We start from the raw sequence: 18,409 nt of genomic DNA on the forward strand, positions 1-18,409 counted from the left end.
TGTATATACACCATGTATGTGCTTGATGCCCACAGAGGTCAGAAGAAGGCATTTAGTATCCGGAACTGGACTTAAGGGACAGTTGTGAGCCGTCATGTTGGTGCTGGGAACTGAACTTGAGTCCTCCAGAAGAGCAAGACAATGCTCTTAGCCATGCAACTCTCTCTCCAGCTTCTAAACATTTTTTTTCTTTGTTTGTTTTCATATACTAGTGGACCATTCTGGTCAGTCCAGGGTTACAGCCTATTTTATTTTTTGGGTTTTTTTTTCATTTTTTATTGGTTATTTTTATTTACATTTCAAATGTTATCACTCTTCCCAGTTTCCTCTCCGCAAACCCCAGCCCCTCCTCCCTCCCCACCTACCCACCCACTCCTGCCTCAGCAACCTAGCTTTCCCCTATCCTGGGTCATCAAGCCTCCACAGGACCAAGGAGTTCCCCTCCCAGTAATGCTAGACAAGGGAATCCTCTGCTACATCTGCTGCTGGAACCATGGGTACCCCCTGTGTATTCTTTGGTTGGTTGTTTAGTTCCTGGGGGCCTGGGGAGTCTGGTTGATATTGTTGTTCTTCCTATGAGGTTGCAAACTCCTTCATCTCTTACAGTTCTTGCCCTAACTTCCCCATTGGGGTTCCCACGCTCAGTGTAATGCTTGGCTGTGTACATCCTCATCTATTTTGGTCAGGCTCTGGCAGAGCCTCTCAGAGGACAGTTATACCAGGCTCCTGTCACTAAGTACTTCCTGGCATCAGGAATAGTGTCTGGATTTGGTGTCAGCAGATGGGATGGATCCCTAGATGGGGCAGTCTCTGGATGGCCTTTCATCAGTCTCTGCTCCACGGTATGTCCCTGCATTTCCTTTTGACAGGAGGAATTCTGGGTTAATATATTTGAGGTGGGGGGTGACCCCATCCCTCATTTGGGGGCCATGTCTATCCACTGGATATGGTATCTACAGGTTCTGTCTCCCTTTTGTTGGGTATTATGGCTAAAGTTCTCCCTATTGGGTCATAGGAACCTCTTGGGTCCCTGGCATCTGGCCTTTCTAGTGGCTACTTCCAGTTCCCCCTCCCCTATGTGAGAACCTCCATATAAAACTAGATATAATGAATCTAATAGAAGAGAAATTGGAAAGAACCTCTAACACATTGACACAGGGAGAAATTTTCTAAACAGGACACTACTGGTTTATGCTTTAAGATTAAGAATTGACAAATAGGACCTCATAAGATTGCAAAGCTTCTGTAAGGCAAAGAACACTGTCAATAGGAGAAAACATCAATCCACAGATTGGGTAAAATTCTTTACCAAGCCTACATCTGATAGAGGGCTAATATCCAATATATACAAAGAACTCAACAAGTTAGACTCCAGAGAATTAAATAATTCTATTAAAAATGGGGACAGAGCTAAACAAGGAATTTTCAACTGAGGATCTTGAATGGCCAAGAAGCACCTAAAGAAAAGTTCAACGTCCTTAGTCATCAGGAAAATGCAAATCAAAATGAACCTGAGATTCTACCTCACACTAGTCAGAATGGCTATGATCAGGTGACAGCAGATGCTGGCAAAGTTGTGGAGAAAGAGGAATACTCCTCCATTGCTGGTGGGATTGCAAGCTGGTACAACCACTCTGGAAACCAGTCTGGCGGTTCCTCAGAAAATTGGACATAATTACTACCTAAGAATCCAGCGATATCACTCCTGGGCATATACACCAAAGATGCTCCAACATATAATAAGAATACATGCTCCACTTGTACATAGGAGCCTTATATGTAATAGCCACAAGTTAGAAACAACCCATATGTCCCTCAACAGAGGAATGGATACAGAAAATGTGGTACATTTACACAATGGAGTACTACTCAGGTATTAAAAAACAGTTATTTCATGAAATTCTCAGGCAAATGGATGGAACTTGAAAATATCATTCTGAGTGAGGTAACCCAGTCACAAAAGAATAGACATGGTATGTACTCACTGATAAGTGCAAATTAACTAGAAAAAAGCTCAGAACACCCAAGATACAACTCCCAGACCATATGAAACCCAAGAAGAAATAAGATCACACCAAAGTATGAATGCTACAGTTCTACTCAATAGGGGGAAGAAAATAATCTCTGGGAAGTAGAGGGAGAGAGGGATCTGGGAGGGAGAGCAGAGGGGGAAAGTGGGGTGCAGTTCAGATATGGGAGGAGATGAGGAGAAGTATAGAGGGCCAGTAATTTATTGCCTGTTTTAAATCATAATTTACTGTTGAGCTCCTTATTTGTCCTGGATATCTGCCCCTTCCCCCACTTCAGGTGTCTAATTTACAAGTGTTCTTCTATGCTGGAGGTTGTCATCTTTAATCATAATTTTTAATGGTTGTGTGATAACTTTTCAAAACCATTGTTAGGATCAGAGTGAGGTTTAGTATTAAGGTTAGAGTCAGGGTTAAGGTTAGGGTTAGTGTTAGGGCTGGAGTTCCGTTATGCTTAGTATTAGGGTTAAGGTCAGGGGTAAGAGTAATGTTAGTATTATGCTCTGGGTCAGGAGAAGGGCTGGGTTTCTCTAAATAACCCTTTTAGACACATTTGATTCTCTAGCTTTTATGAATTGTTTGTGCAGATGTGGGTGTGCTGTGGATGTACTTGTGCACACGGCTTGGCTTCCCCTGAGAAAGGAGTCTTTGTCGGCACAGGTTTGCTTCCTGTCTCTTACTGCATCCTACATTTTTTAGTGAACAAACTTCCTCTGGGCTTTTTTTTTTTCCTAGTGTCATGGCATGACACAAGGTTAATATCTGCACATTTCCACCTCTTCTATAACCTCACAGTGATGGGTTTGCTTGTACAGCTTTTAACTCTTTCAGAGAGGTGGTCAGTAGCATGAATGAACTTTCTGGATCTTCTATAACTGAGTCCCAACTCTCCCATTTCTTTAACCGTGATTTGGCAGCTTGGATCCCTCCATTCATTCAGGCCAATTGCCAAGAACGTGGCTTATTTACATCAGTGCAAGTGGATATTAAAGCGATTTGGCCCCACATAGCTGCGAAGTATGACAGATGCCTTACATTTGAAAGGGACCCTTGGTACAGCTCATTAATATCACTTGCTAAACCTCCTCCCCCCTTATTTGAGGACACAGAAGGTGAATTCCATCTTGTGATATTAATTTCTTGGCTACTTTCATGAATTCAGGACCCGTGATAAATGTTTTTACAATGAATACTAAATTAACCCAAACTGATTAGTGTTTATAAGTTATTAATGTGATGTCATGTTGGTCTGGTGTTCTGCACATACAGCGTTTCATTAAATACATCCTTCTTGCTGCAAAGATCAATCTCCTCTGCTTCACTGCCTTTGTCAACTTCAGTACAATGCTCCTAATCCTCATTAGCATAGGCAGGCCCTGTGGGAAAGCTACTTCCTGAGCAGGGTGCCTCCATCATTCAATTCTTGTTGTCCAGTTCGGACATAAATCTCAAGAGACTTATGGGAGCTGGGTGGGCATGGCAATCTGAATTTCTATTCCTCTGGGGGGTCCAGGTGGTCATGAACTTGGCTTGGTGTCATGGCTTGCAGAGATGGTGTAACTAGAGGATACAGGTAGTGTAGGTCTGTGAGTGCTGGAAAGCATAGCTGTAAATAAAGTTAGTAAATGCAGTGACTCTGTCAACTGTCACAAGAGCCCCCACACTGTGGATGGAGAGGAGAGTAGGGAAGGGTTAGCGTAGATTTCTAGAGGAGTAACGTGATGCGATGGGACATCTTAATGTCCCATTTTTGTGACTGACATCTAAGTGTCAGAACCAAGATCTGAACCTGGATTTTCTACTCTAAATCTCTTCATAGAAAAGATTCTTGTAAAACGGAAGTAACAGGATAGTTTTCTTTTCCCACTAAGGCTCACATTTAGCTACACCAATGGTGTAGGCTGAGAGGTGGAGTGTGGTAGAACATTGGTGTTCCTGGTGGGGCTTCTGGATTCAAAAGCCACTTTCTTCCTGGTTCCTGGAGTCTCCCTCCCAGCTCGTCAGTCTTCCTGTCTGCTCCTGATCTGAATGTATGTACTGTTCAAAGCAGATGCAGCAGCTACTGAACCAATCTACCTGCTCTTGGCCATATGAGTTGTCTGTTGTAGGGGCATGGACTATGAAAGACATCCTGATTCCCAGATGAGAAAAGTCGAAGCCCAGGGATGATAAGGGATGTTAGGAAGCTTCCTAGTCTCTCAGAGATCAGGTTCCTTTCACATAGCTGCAGCCACCCCAAGACTCCCACAGACCCTTGTAGAGAGGTTTGAGTTGTGTAGGTCACGCCCCAAGTCCCTCCTTCACAAATGACAATATGACATAGGCTCAAGACAGACCAGTCACATAGAAGCAGGACCACACCACCAAATATGTAGAAGCCAATAGGAAATACCTGTGATCAGACCCTAAACCATCCCAAAACTGTATATAAAAAGCCTATCCAGAAGGATTAAAGTTGTGCAGGAATTACTTCATCATCTGAGAGTTTCTGTCATAAGAGTTGTAATACTGCTGCTTGGGAAGAAATCTGTTCTCCCAAAATTGAAGTCACCACCAGAAGAAACTCCCCCACACCCCTCACTGGCTAGCCTGTCTCCTGATGGCTCAGCCCAGCTCAACGTCCTGTGGCAGCAGTGGAAATGAAGGTGGGACAGCACCAGCAGCAGAGGCAGTGGGACCGGTTCACCCTCCTTGCTTGAGTTCCCTTCCTTTCACCTGGACCCTTGCACCTAGCTGGACCAGAGATCTCTGTGTAAGGCCTCCAGATTGCAGGCCCACAGCCTGTTGTTCCTAGCCCCTGCTCTGCTCCATGGCTGCAGGACAAAGGCTCTGCCCTCAGGGCTGTAGGCTCCTACACCAGCACTCTATTACACATGCCATCCTGGTATTGTGGGGGCACCACATCTCTGCTTGAGAGGGGCTGTGTCAACATGGATTTTACAACTCTAACAGAATACTGCAACACTCTTTATAGTGAAGACCTGAAGGCCACACAGTGAATCAGGGTGGGTGTGAAAACTTTCAGCTCAGATTTTTCTCAATCCTTCACTGATGCATAGAAAATGAGCCCACACGCTGTCTAATGGGAGGAGTGAAGTGTCTCCTCATACATGGGAGGGATGTGGCAAATCCCTCAATTCCCTTCAGTTGTTGATTGTACCTAAGGGATGAAAAATCTTTGAATGGACGTGAGTGAAGAGCTACTACCACTTGGTCATGGCTCTGAGGACAGCTGTCACTAAGGAAAGGGAGGCCCCAGTTTTGGCCTGTGCAGAGTGGAGAATATTATGGAGAAGGAAAGGAGAAAGGCTGGGATATCAGACCATATGTGGGAGAGGCAGGGCCAGCCATGATTACAGTGATCCAGTTGGGACAAGAGGCCAAATCTCAGAAGGCAGTGGGGTCTTGCTGTAGAGATAATATGACCTGACTACCTTTGAATCAAGCAGGTAGTATGGGGCCAGAAAAAAACAGCTTGGTCCTACAGCTGTGCTCTGGGTAAAAATATTTCGTTAAGACATAGGATATGAGGTCTTGATTAAAAATGAAAGGGTTACACATACAGAGTACCTGCTTACCTTTTGAAGCTTCTGTGTGTTGGTTTATATGAGAATGGTCCTCATAGGCTCATATGTTTGAATGCTTAGTCTATAGTTGAACTATTTGGGAAGGATTAGGAGGTGTAGCTTTGTAGGTGGAGGTGTGTCACTGATGGTGAGCTTTGGCATTTCAAAATCCCATTTCCACTTAGCGCCCCCCCCCCCCACTTTTTGCTTGGGGATCAGATGTAAGCTCTCAGCTACTTCTTCAACACTATGCCATGCTTCCTGCCATGATAGTAGTGAAGCTATAAGCAAGTTCCCAATTAAATGCCATCTTTTTATAAGCATCTCTGGTTGTGGAATTGAGGAATCCTTCTTGGAGTGGTTTGGTATAACATTAGGTTGGGGACCATTTCAAGGAATGAGAGAGAAAGAGAGAACAAACAGATTTGGTGTTTGAGAGCTCATGGGAGCTCATGAGATAAGTGCTTACTGTTAGAGGTAGAGGCCACTGGGATAAGAGATCATCTTTCTCTCAAGTTCCTGAACTCAAGAGTGTCTGGAAGGCTTGGAACAGGAGCAAATAAGTTCATGACAGAATGACAGCAGTGTTCACACAGCAAGGGCTGGCCAGCCACTGCAGTCACCAGGCATAGTGGTCATTCTCCAGACCTCTAGGGGAAGGGAGAACCTGAGAACACAGCATACTTTGCCTCGATACTCTGCCAAGAGAGTTGTCGTCCCAACCCTTCAAATACGCAAAGTGATCTGAGTGACAATTCCCAACTGGTTTCCATTGCCATGAATAGACACCATGACCAAGGCAACTCTTATAAGGACAACATTTAACTGGGGACTGTTCAGATGCTCAGTTCATTATCATCAAGGCAGCAACGTGGCAGCATCAGGGCAGGTGTGGTGCTGAAGAAGGAGCTAAGAGTTCTACATCTTGATCTGAAGGCAACTAGGACAGACTGTCTTATGCAGGCAGCCAGGAGGAGGGTCTATTCTGCACTGTGCAGATCTTGAATATTGGACCTCAATGCCCATCCTCACAGAAATATACTTCCTCCAACAAGGCCATATCTACTCAAACAAGGCCACATCTAATCATAGAACTTCCTATGGACCAAGTATATGCAAAGCACCACACCAATGTTCCATCTCCATAGCCTTTCTAATGGTTCTAAGGCTTAAACAGCCATATAATCCCTGGGGTGCTTCACTATCAAGTATAGCTTAAGTCCTCTGATTTCTTATCTGTATTCTTCTGCTTCAGAACAGTCACCTGATACTGTTAACTCAGTCTCTCTCGTGGCTAGGGAGGTTAAGAGCACAGCAAGCATCCTCCTCTTCTCAGATAGAAGTGAAACCTTTGAACTCCTTCCTCGAACATTCCCACAGACATGTGCTGTTCATTGGCTCCTTGGGGTGTGCAGCCTTGGAGGCCACTCCCACCACCCACAGGCTTCCTGGCCAACTTCACTGGATGCTCTTCATTTTTCACATCTCGAGCTACTGAAGATTTCCCAGGGGCCTTATTAAATGCTGTTTTCAAAGCTGCACATTTATCACTGTCAAGGTGGCAAGCCAACTTGAGAGGAGTCATCTCTTGGTCTCTGATCTTAAGAGCTCTGGCAAAGTCCAGCCCTGAATTTTCAATGCTGTCTAACATTCTTCATGGTCTCTGAAAAAAATTTCCCATTATTCTTGAGTTCCCAAGCAACTTCATACACATTTCCCAAGCTTGTATTCTGACCTCTATGACAGAGAGCAGCTGGAATCCAGCTAGGCATTCTAAGAGAAAGGAAATTCTTGTCCTGCCTCTGCCTGTCTGTTTTTATTAAATGGCTCTAGCAAAAATAAAGCTACTTCTAAGCCAGTTGATTTGGTCAGTGTAGGAAGCGCAGCCATACCTCACATAGGAGCTCTGCAGAGAAGGCCCCAGGCTCCTCAGTCAGCGAGGAAGAGAGAAAAGGAAGATGGACCACTGTGAAATTCCACACTTGTAACACTGACTAGGCACCAGACGGTCCCTTTGAGACCTGTGTAATCTGGCCGAATTCATTTTCCTACATCTTCAGCTTTTGTAATATTTTTGGAAGGATGTGACTCCCTGCTGTGAGAAACTGGAACATTAGGCAGCAAATGGGAGCTGCCTCAACTCCTTGTATTCTCTCTCCCCTCCCCTCCCCTCCCCTCCCCTCCCCTCTCCTCCCCTCCCCTCCCCTCCCCTCCTCTTCTCTCCCCTCTCCTCCTCTCCTCTCCCCTCCCCTCCCCTCCCCTCCTCTCCCCTCCCCTCCCTTCCTCTCCTCTCCTCTCCTCTCCTCTCCCCTCCCCTCCTCTCCTCTCCCCTCCCCTCCCCTCCTATCCTCCCCTCCCCTCCCCTCCCCTCCCCTCCCATCCTCTCCTCTCCTCTCCTCTCCCATCCCCTCTTCTCCCCTTCCCCCCTTTCCTCCCCTCCCTTCCCCTTCCCTCCCCTCTCTTCTCCTCCCCTCATTTCTTCTCTATTTTCCTTTCCTCCTGCACTAGGAGTCTCATACCTTAAGGTGGGCTGCAGCCTACTAATGTATCTCAGGCTTCTATAATCCTTCTGCCTCAAAATTTCTGAATACTATGATTATAGGTATGAGCTAGCCTGTCTGGCTTCTCCTGGTGCTCTGAGGGGGCGCAAGGCTCTGGCCATCTATAGAGGTATATTCATTCTGGACCACAGGATCTAAAGGTCCAGTAAAGCTGCCTACAAGTGAGAGCTGCTAACCAGAGGCACACAGAGTATAGGTTGAGCATGACCAGGATGACTTTGGCCATATTCCTGTGAGTGGCAAGGCTCCACACCATAAGCATGGTTCAGCACCCTGAATGGTAGAGCTGTGGGGTTCTGAGAGCTCCTTAGTGGGGCTGACTGCAGCTGTGTTCTCTGCTCTCCAAGGAGATTCACTCATTGCTGCATGACTTGTTATCATTAGAGCAGATTTACTGCAGGGAGCAATATTTACCTTTAAAAATAAAGTGGCGAGGATTTGTTGCCTGCCACTTAATAGATTAATGTTTGCAAGGCTCCTGATTGCAACTCTCTTTTGCAGACCCACAGCTCAGAGCCTGTCCTCAGGGTGGCTGAGCTGTGGCGAGGATTCACTCAGGTAAGGATACACAGTAGGCTAGGATAATCCTCCTTGGTTTGTACATTTTATCATAATATAGTCATGCACATTCATTCCAGCATAGTTCACAGCTGCATTTGTGTTCAACAGGAAAAGAGTAGTTAGCAAAACCTCAAGGCCTTCCTGTATGGGCCCAAGAATCTACTATTATTGAACTTTGCTGATTTCCAACATATAGGACTCTTTCCCCACTATGGTTTTCATTGCTATGAAGATACAGAATGACCAATGGCAATTATAATGGACAACATTTAATTAGGGCTGGCTTACAGTTTCAGAGGTTCAGTTCATTCTCATCATGATGGGAAATATGGGAGCTTGCAGGCAGATCTGGTGCTGGAGAAGCCAGGAGTTTTACATCTTAACCCTAAGGCAACCAGGAGATTTTCCTTCCACACTGGGCAGAGCTTAAACACCAGGAGCCTTAAAAGCCCATCTACAGTGACACATTTCCTCCAACAAGACCACACCTCCTAATAATACCACTTCTCATGGGCCAAGCATATTCAAACCACACCAATGGGGTAAACTGCTTCTTAGAGTCAGTACACAGAGGGCTCAATAATAAAATAATCTCTGAGTTAATGTAAGTTTAAACTCAAGAATTCAATGAGCCTGTTGGCTCACAGCAATAAACCCAAATGTCAGCAATGAATACTTAGCTTGACACAGAATTCCTTGAAAAAGAAAAAGAGGTACTTTCTCCCTCATTGTGAGTGCTGGGCACACAGTCCTAGATCACAGGTAGTTACTGCCTTCTGATTACTTCATGCTTAATGTTAGGACCACACACATATACTAGTGGGCTAACTAAGCTATTCATTTATGCATTTTTAACAATTCCAGGAAATACTTGAGAGAACCAGGTACTCTTTGCTTTATGCTTTTATGCTCAGATGGGTCAAAATCTGTTTAGAAGTCAAATAGTTTTAAAAGATATTGTGTGTGTGTGTGTGTGTGTGTGTGTGTGTGTGTGTGTGCATGAGCGTGTGCAACATATGCAGGTGCCTGCAGAAGCCAGAGGAGTGTGTCAGGTCCCTGGAGCTGGAATTACAAGCAGGTATGAATTGCCTAACATGGGTCTTCTGAAAGAACAACAAATGCTTTTAACTGCTGCAGCTAGGCTGATCACTCACCTCTCTTTTTTTGGATATTCTCTGTATTTACATTTCAAATGTTATTCCCCCCCCCCCCCCCCCCGCTTGCATCCCCCTTCCTCCACCGCTTGCTTCCATGAAGTTGCACCCTCTCCCAATCACCCAACCCCACCTCAGTGCCTTGGTATTCCCATACAATGGGAAAACAAACCTTCACTGTACCAAAGGCCTCTCCTCTCATTGATGCCAGACAATGATATCTTCTGCTACAAATGCAACTGGAGCCATGGGTCTCTTCATGTGTGTTTATTGGTTGGTGTTTTAGACCCTGGGAGCTCTGGAGGGTTTGGCTGGTTGATAGTGTTGTTCTTCCCATGGGGTTGCAAACACTTTAAGCTCCTTCAGTCCTTTCTCTAGCTCTTTCATTGGGGTCCCTGTGTTTGGTCTGATGGTTAGCTGCAAGCATCCTCACTGTGTCTGTATGACTCTGGCAGAGCCTCTGAGGAGGCATCCATATCAGGTTCCTGCCAGTAAACACTTCTTGGCATCAGCAATAGTGCTTGGGTTTGGTGGCTGCATATGGAGTGGATCCCCAGGTAAGGAAGCCTCTGAATGATTTTTTCTTCAATCTCTGCTCCTCTATTTGTCACTGTATTTCCTCCTGTAAGTGTTTTGTTCTCCTTTCTAAGAAGAACTGTGGCATCTGCATTCAGGTCTTCCTTCTTTTTGAGCTTTATAAGGTCTGTGAATTGTTTCTTAGGTATTCCAAGCTTTTAAAGCTAGTATCTGCTTAACAGTGAGTGCATACCATGTTAGCTCTTTTGTGACTGGGTTACCTCACTCAGGATAATAACTTCTAGTTCTATCCATTTGTCTAAAAATTTCATAAGGTCATTGTTCCTAATAGTGAAGTAGTACTTCATTGTGTAAATGTACCACATTTTCAGTATCAACTGCTCTGTTGAAAGACATCTGGGTTATTTCCAGCTTCTGGCTATTATAAATAAAGCTGCTATGAACATGGTGGAGCATGTGTCCTTGTTATATGTTGGAGCATCTTTTAATTATATACCCAGAAGTGGTATAGCTGGGTTCTCAGGTAGTATTATGTTCAATTTTCTGAGGAACTGCCAGACTAATTTCCAGAGTGGTTGTACCAGCTTGCAATCCCACCAAAAATGGAGGAGTGTTCCTCTTTCTTTACATTCCTGCCAGCATCTGTTGTCACCTGATCTTAGCCATTCTGATTTGAGGTAGAATCTCAGGCTCATTTTGATTTGCATTTCCCTGATGACTAAGAATGTTGAACATTTCTTTAGGTGCTTCTTGGCCATTCAAGGTTCCTCAGCTGAGAATTCTTTGTTTAGCTCTGTCGCCCATTTTTAGTAGAATTATTTAATTCTCTGGAATATGACTTCTTGAGTTCTTTGTATATTTTGGATATTAGCCCTCTATCAGATGTAGAATTGGTAAAGATCCTTTCCCAGTTGTTTATTGCTGTTTTGTCTTACTATAGTGTCTTTAGCCTTACAGAAACTTTGCAATTTCATGAGGTCCCATTTGTCAATTCTTGATCTTAGAGCATAAGCCACTGGTGTTTGGTTCAGGAAAAGTTTCCCCATGCCTATGTGTTCTAAGCTCTTCCCCACTTTCTCTTCTAGTAGTTTCAGTGAACCTGTTTTTATGTGAAGGTCTTTGATCTACTTGGACTTGAGCTTTGTACAAGAAGATAAGAATGAACCTATTTGCATCCTTCTACATGCTGACTACCAATGGAGCTAGCACCATATAAGAGTCTGTCCTTTTTCCATTGAATGTTTTTAGCTCCTTTGTCAAAGATCAAGTGACCATAGGTGTGTAGGTTCATTTATGGGTCTTCAATTCTGTTCCATTGATCTACCTGCCTGGTTCTGTACTGATACCATGAGGTTTTTATCACATTGATCTGTAATGCAGTTTGAGGTCAGAGATGGCAATTACCCCAGAAGTCTTTTATTGTTGAAAATAGTTTTTGCTATCCCGGGCTTTTTGTTATTCCAAATAAGTTTGCAAATTATTCTTTCTAACTCTATGAATTATTGAGTTGGAATTTTGATGGGGATTGGATTAAATCTAAATTTGAAATTGATTGCTTTTGGCAAGATGGCTATTTTTACTATGTTGATCCTTCCAATCTATGAGCTTGGGAGATCTTTTCATCTTCTGAGATCTTCAATTTTCTTCTTCAAAAACTTAAAGTTTTGTCATACAGATCTTTCACTTGCTTGGTTAGAGTCAGACCAAGGTATTTTATATTATTTGTGACTATTGTGAAGGGTGTCATTTCCATAATTTCTTTCCTAGCCTGTTTATCCATTAAGTAGACAAAGGATTTGCTTGAGTTAATTTTATATCCAGCCACTTTGCTGAAGTTGTTTATCAGGTTTAGGAGTTCTCTGGTAGAATTTTTGGGCTCACTTAAATATACTATCATATCATCTGCAAATAGTGAGTGATATTTTGATTTATTAATTTCCAATTTGTATCTCTTTGACTTTCTTTTGCTGTCTAATTGCTCCAGCCAGGACTTCCAGTACTATATTGAGTAGGTAGAGGGAGAGTTGACAGCCTTGTGTAGTCCCTGATTTTAGTGGGATTGCTTCAAGTTTCTCACCATTTAGTTTGATGTTGGTTATTGGTTTGCTGTATATTGCTTCTAATATGTTTGGGTTAGGGCCTTGAATTCCTGATCTTTTCAAGACTTTTAACATAAAAGGGTGTTGAATTTTGTCAAAAGCTTTCTCAGCACCTAATGAGATGATCATGTGGATTTTTCTTTGAGTTTGTTTATACAGTGGAATATGTTGATGTATTTCCATATATTGAACCATCCCTGCATCCCTGGGATGAAGCTTATTTGATCATTGTGAATGAGCGTTTTGATGTGTTATTGGAATAGGATTGCAAGAATTTTATTGAGTATTTTTACATTAGTGTTCATGAGGGGAATTACTCTGACTTTCTCTTTCTTTGTAGGATCTTTGTGCGGTTTAGGTATGAGCATAATTGTGGCTTCGAAGAATGAGTTGGGTAGTGTTCCTTGTCTTTCTATTTTGTAGAATAGTTTGGAGAGTATTGGTATTAGGTCTTCTATGAAGGTCTGATAGCATTCTGCACTATCTAGTTCTGGGCTGTTTTGTTTGAGAGGCTTTTAATGACTGCTTCTATTTCTTTAGGGATTTAGGATAGTTTAGATGATATATCTGATCTTGATTTAACTTTACTACCTGGTATCTATCTAGAAATTTGTCCATTTCCTCTAGATTTTCTAGTTTTGTTGAGTATCAGCTTTTGTAGTAGGATCTGATGATTTCTTGAATGTCTTCAGTTTCAGTTGTTATGTCTCCACTTTCATTTCTGATTTTGTTAATTTGGATACTCTCTCTGTGCTCCCTAGTTAGTTTGGCTAAGATTTTATCAGTCTTTTTGGTTTTCTCAAAGAACCAGCTCCTTGTTTTGTTGATTCTTTGTATAATTATTTTTATTTCTACTTGTTTGATTTCAGCTCCGAGTTTGATTATTTCCTGGCGTCTACTCCTCTTGGATATATCTGCTTTTTGTTCTAGAACTCTCAGGTGTGCATCACACTGCTAGTGTACGCTCTCTCCAGTTTCTTTTTGGAGGCACTAAGAGCTATGAGTTTTCAACTAAGTCCTCTTTCATTACATCCCAAACATTTAGATATGTTGTGCCTTCATTTTCATTAAATTCTAGAAAATACTCAATTTCTTCCATGACCAAGTTATCATTGAGTAGAGCATTGTTCAGCTTCCATTTATGTGGGCTTTTTGTTGTTTTTGTTGTTAAGGAAGACCAGCCTTAGTTCATGGTGATCTGATAGGATGCATGGGATTATGTCAGTCTTCTTGTATCTGTTGAGCCCTGCTTTGTGACTGACTATAGGGTTAATTTTGAAGAAGGTATTATGAGGTGCTGAGAAAAAGGTATATTCTTTTGTTTTAGGATGAAATTTCCATAGTTGTCTGTTAAATCCATTAGGTTCATAACTTCTGTTAGTTTCACTGTATTTCTGTTCAGTTTCTGCTTCCATTATCAGTCCATTGATGAGAGTATGGTATTGAAGTCTTTCACTATTATTGTGTGTGATACAATATATGCTTTGAGCTTTAGTAGAGTTTCTTTTATGAATGTGGGTGCTCTTGTATTTAAAGTATATATGTTCAGGATTGAGAGTCTTCTTGATAGATTTTTTTCCTGTACTGAGTAAAATGCGTCCTTCCTTATCTTTTTTGATCACATTTGGTTGAAATTCTATTTTATTCAACATTTGAATGGCTGCTCCAACTTATTTCTTGGAACAATTTGCTTGGAAATTTTTTCCCAGCCTTTTACTCTGAGGTAGTGTCTGTCTTTGACACTGAGATAACTTTCCTGTGTGCAGCAAAACTCTGAATACTGTTTATGTATTCAGTCTGATAGTCTATGTCTTCTATTGAGGAATTGAGTTCATTGATGTTAAAAGCTATTAAGGAATAGTAATTGTTGTTTACTGTTATTTTTGCTGTTAATGGTAGAATTATGTTTGTGTACTTTTCTTCTTTTCGGTTTGTTGCAAGAAGATTATTTTCTTGCTTTTCTTGGGGTGTAGATTCCCTCCTTGTGTTGGAGTTTTCCATTTATTATTCTTTGTAAGACTGGATCTGTGGACAGATATTGTGTAAATTTGCTTTTGTCCTGGAATATCTTGGTATTTCCATCTATGGTAATTGAAAGTTTTGGTGGATATAATAACCTGGGCTGGCATTTGTGTTGTCTTAGGGTCTGAATGAGGTCACTCCAGGAACTTCTAGCTTTCATTGTCTCTGTTGAGAAGTCTGGAGTAATTCTGATCAGTCTGCCTTTATATGTTACTTGTTCTTTTTTCCCTTACTGCTTTTAGTATTTCTTTGTTTTGAACATTTGCTGTTTTGACTATTATGTGTGGAAAATATTTCTTTTCTGGTCCAATCTATTTGGAATTATGTAGGCTTCTTGTATGTTCATCTCCTTTTTAGTTTAGTGGTTTTATTTTATGATTTTGTTTAAGATATTTAGTTGGCCTTTTAGTTGTGAGTCTTTGCTCTCTTCTACAGCTATTATCTTTAGGTTTGAACTTCTCATTGTGTCCTGGATTTCCTGGATGTTCTGGGTTAGGAGCTTTTTGATGTTTGCATTTTCTCCAACTGATGCTTTAATGTTTTCTATTGTATCTTCTGCCCCTGAGATTCTCTCTTCCATCTCTTGTATTTTGTTGTGGATGCTTGTGTCTATAACTCCTGATTTCTTTCCTAGGTTTTCTATCTTCAGGGCCTTCTCTCCTTTTGTGATTTCTTTATTGCTTATATTTTTGTTTTTAATTCTTTCACCTGTTTGGTTGTGTTTTCCTGTAGCCCTTTAAGTGATTTTTGTGTTTCTTCTTTAAAGGCTTCTACTTGTTTCCATGTATTTTCCTGTAATTCTTTAAGGGAGTTATTCATGTGCTTCTTGAGAACCTCCACCATTATCATGAAGTATGATTTTAAGTCCAAATCTTGTTTTTATGTTGTGTTGTGATATCCACTACTTGCTGATGTTGCCAGGTTGTCTTGGTTTCCATTGCTCAGGTTCTTGCATTTGCCTCTTGTCATCTTGTTGTCTGTAATCTAGGTAATCTTGCTATCTCTGATTGAAGCTTGCCTGTCCTGTGGGTCTGTGGGCCCATTGGCTCAGGATGGAGATTGCTCCTGGGTGTTCATCTCTTTGTGGGTAGGCCGTGAGTTCCAATGGCAGTGGACCAGCTCTGACTTTGGGCACAGATGAGTGAAGAGATACTTCCCGGTCAGCAACGTGCTACCTATGCCCTGAGAGTTCCCGGCAGTCTCTCCATCAATAATCAGTGGAGAGGAACTGGGGACTCACCTGTGAGCTCAGGTGGAAAAGCACTTCTGAGGCTCCTCTGGGTGCTCAGCCATCTGCGGGTAGGCTGTGAATCCTGATGGCAGTGTTCAAGCTGTATCTCTGGGCCAGAACAGACCATTCCCAATCAGTACCACACTACCTTGGCCTTGGTGGGAACAGAATGACTTGGTTCCTGCCTCTGGGACAGGGCCAGCAGGCTTGGGTCTCTATGAGTATCAGTCTATCACTCACCTCTTAAAGATGCAGGTGCTAGGACATTCTGCAGGCTTCTAGATAAGGTGCTTCCTGTGACTGAGAGACAGATTAACCACTCCCTCCACCACACACCAGGTTTATCTTTTTCAGTGGTACTTCTAATTGCAATACTGATTTTGACCAGTTAGGTCCATTGAAATCTCCAGTTGGCTAGACCCTTGAATTGCTAAGATTCTTCTGTGGTCCGATGTTTCTACTTATTTGAATTAATTCAAGATCTCGGCATTGAGGTGCATTCAAGCAAGTTGAACTGCTCAATGGGGGAATACGATGACTCTTTTCATTTGTAACACAGTAATCACCAATCCAAAAACCATCCCTGCATCTTTGAGACAGTTGACTGGTCAGTGTGGCTAGAGAGAAGGCTCAGCATTTACAAGCATTTGTTACTCTTCCAGAAGACCCATGTTAGGCAGCTCACACCTGCTGCAGGATTTTAAATGCAATTATATTTTAGGAAAAAGACAGCTAAAAATAGCTTCATTCAATCTTCTTACAGATGGAAGAGAAAGTAGTGATTGAGTCACAGCCACCAAGCGTCAGATCCAAACACCAGATCCAAACACCAAACACAGAGGGGCTCTGTGCAGGAAGATACAGTCTCTAGAAATGAAGCTAAATGGGATTTATAGCAAGCACCTGGTCACATGGTGGGACACCTGTCATCATGGGACCATGACATACATATTCTTCTCATAGTTGTCCACCTCATCCTCACCACAGTCATGAGTGGCGACGGCCAGCCAGTGATGAGTTTTAGACTGGGAACTTTATACCAAAGCTGTTCATTCTGGGCCTTCTGTATTACACTGTCTGTGATAGTCACCATTGATTGGCAACTTGACAGAATCTAGAACCACCAAGAAACCACACCCCTGGCATATCTGTAGAGAGCTTTTATATTAGGTTAACTGAAATGTTAAGACCCATCTTAAATGTGGGTGGTTCCACTTCATAGGCTGGGGTCCTCCTTACTGAGGATGCAATGTGACCAGCTGCCTCAGGCTGCTACAACCATGCCTGCCCGACTCAGGAAGGATTGGGCTTTCATACTGTGAGCTAAAATAACCTCTTCCTTTCTTGAGTTGCTTTTATTAGGCATTTAGCAACAACAATAAGGAAAGTAACCTATATGCCATTTGTTATATTCATAGGGCTTTAAACACCTTAGTTTTGCCAATTTGGGTTCTTTTAGGCCACTGATGTCAGAGAGTCAAACCTACATCAGCTCTGGAAGCTTCCTCATGCTGACACAGATGACTGAGGCACAGCTTCTTAATGATGAACAAACCCACTTGATCCATAAATCTCCAGGGATGAGCATGAGTTTGCAGAACCGTGCACAACAATGTTCAGTACACCGATGACTCCCACGTAATCCTCTAAGGAACTTCACCTACACACATGGTTACAGGGCTAGCACTCAACTAAGTACACTGGATATGGGAGCTAGGGATGTATTATGGCTTGGATATATTGTGGCGCATGAGTTGTATGTGCGTGGTCCCAGGTGGTGGCACCGCTGAGGGATGATTGGCTCACAAAGACACTGATATCATTCATGGAATAACCCAACAAATCACCCATAGCCAGGTGAGTCAAATAGTAGGTAGAGCTTGCAGCAACTGGTTTACTAGGGTATGCCATTCAAGGACGTAGCTCTTCAGTACACCACCTCATACCCCACCCCTGATTTTTTGGCTGCCATAAGGTGAACAGCTCTGCTCCACCACACACCTTCTCACATGGTGTTCTGTTTCTTCGTGAGCTTAGAAATGAAGAGTCCAGCTAACCATGGACTGAGACTTCTGAAACCCAAGCCCAGAAAAATGCATTTCTGGCTGTTTTCCTAAGTGCTTTTTCACAGTGAAGGAAACCTTTGGGACGATTGTGTGTGTGTGTGTGTGTGTGTGTGTGTGTGTTCATTAGGATAGGTGTGCTTACCTGTACATACACATGTGGAGGCTGGAGGGTTGATATTATTTAGCTATCTTCTTCTGTCACTCTCTAGGTTGACTTGACTTTTATTTCATTTTAGGCAGGATCTCTTGAGAGACTGTGCACCATTTTAGCTGGCCTGACTGGCCTGACTGGCCTGACTGGCCTAGGGGTTCTTGTAATCTGTCTGCCTCCATACCCAGTGCTGGGATGATAGGTGTCCTCCCCAGCCCATCACGGCTTATTTGTAAAATGAGAATTTTCTCCTTGAGAAGAAACAATGATTTTTATATAATCAGGCACTTTGGTCTATTTATCTAAACCTTAATCTCTCTCTCTCTCTCTCTCTCTCACACACACACACACACACACACACACACACAAACATACCACATGCATACCACACATGCACATACACACAAATATACTACACATATCACACAACGAAT

General features: G+C 42.7%; 1 protein-coding gene across 1 annotated transcript in view; it reads right to left on the reverse strand.

Moving 5' to 3' along the window:
• LOC308435629 (A-type potassium channel modulatory protein DPP6-like) overlaps positions 1-18,409 on the reverse strand; it is a gene marked incomplete at both ends in the record, with an annotated part of 497,671 nt that overhangs the window by 22,167 nt on the left and 457,095 nt on the right. The window lies entirely within an intron of this gene.

Source organism: Micromys minutus (assembly GCF_963924665.1).
Source record: "Micromys minutus genome assembly, chromosome: 23".
NCBI lineage: Eukaryota > Metazoa > Chordata > Mammalia > Rodentia > Muridae > Micromys > Micromys minutus.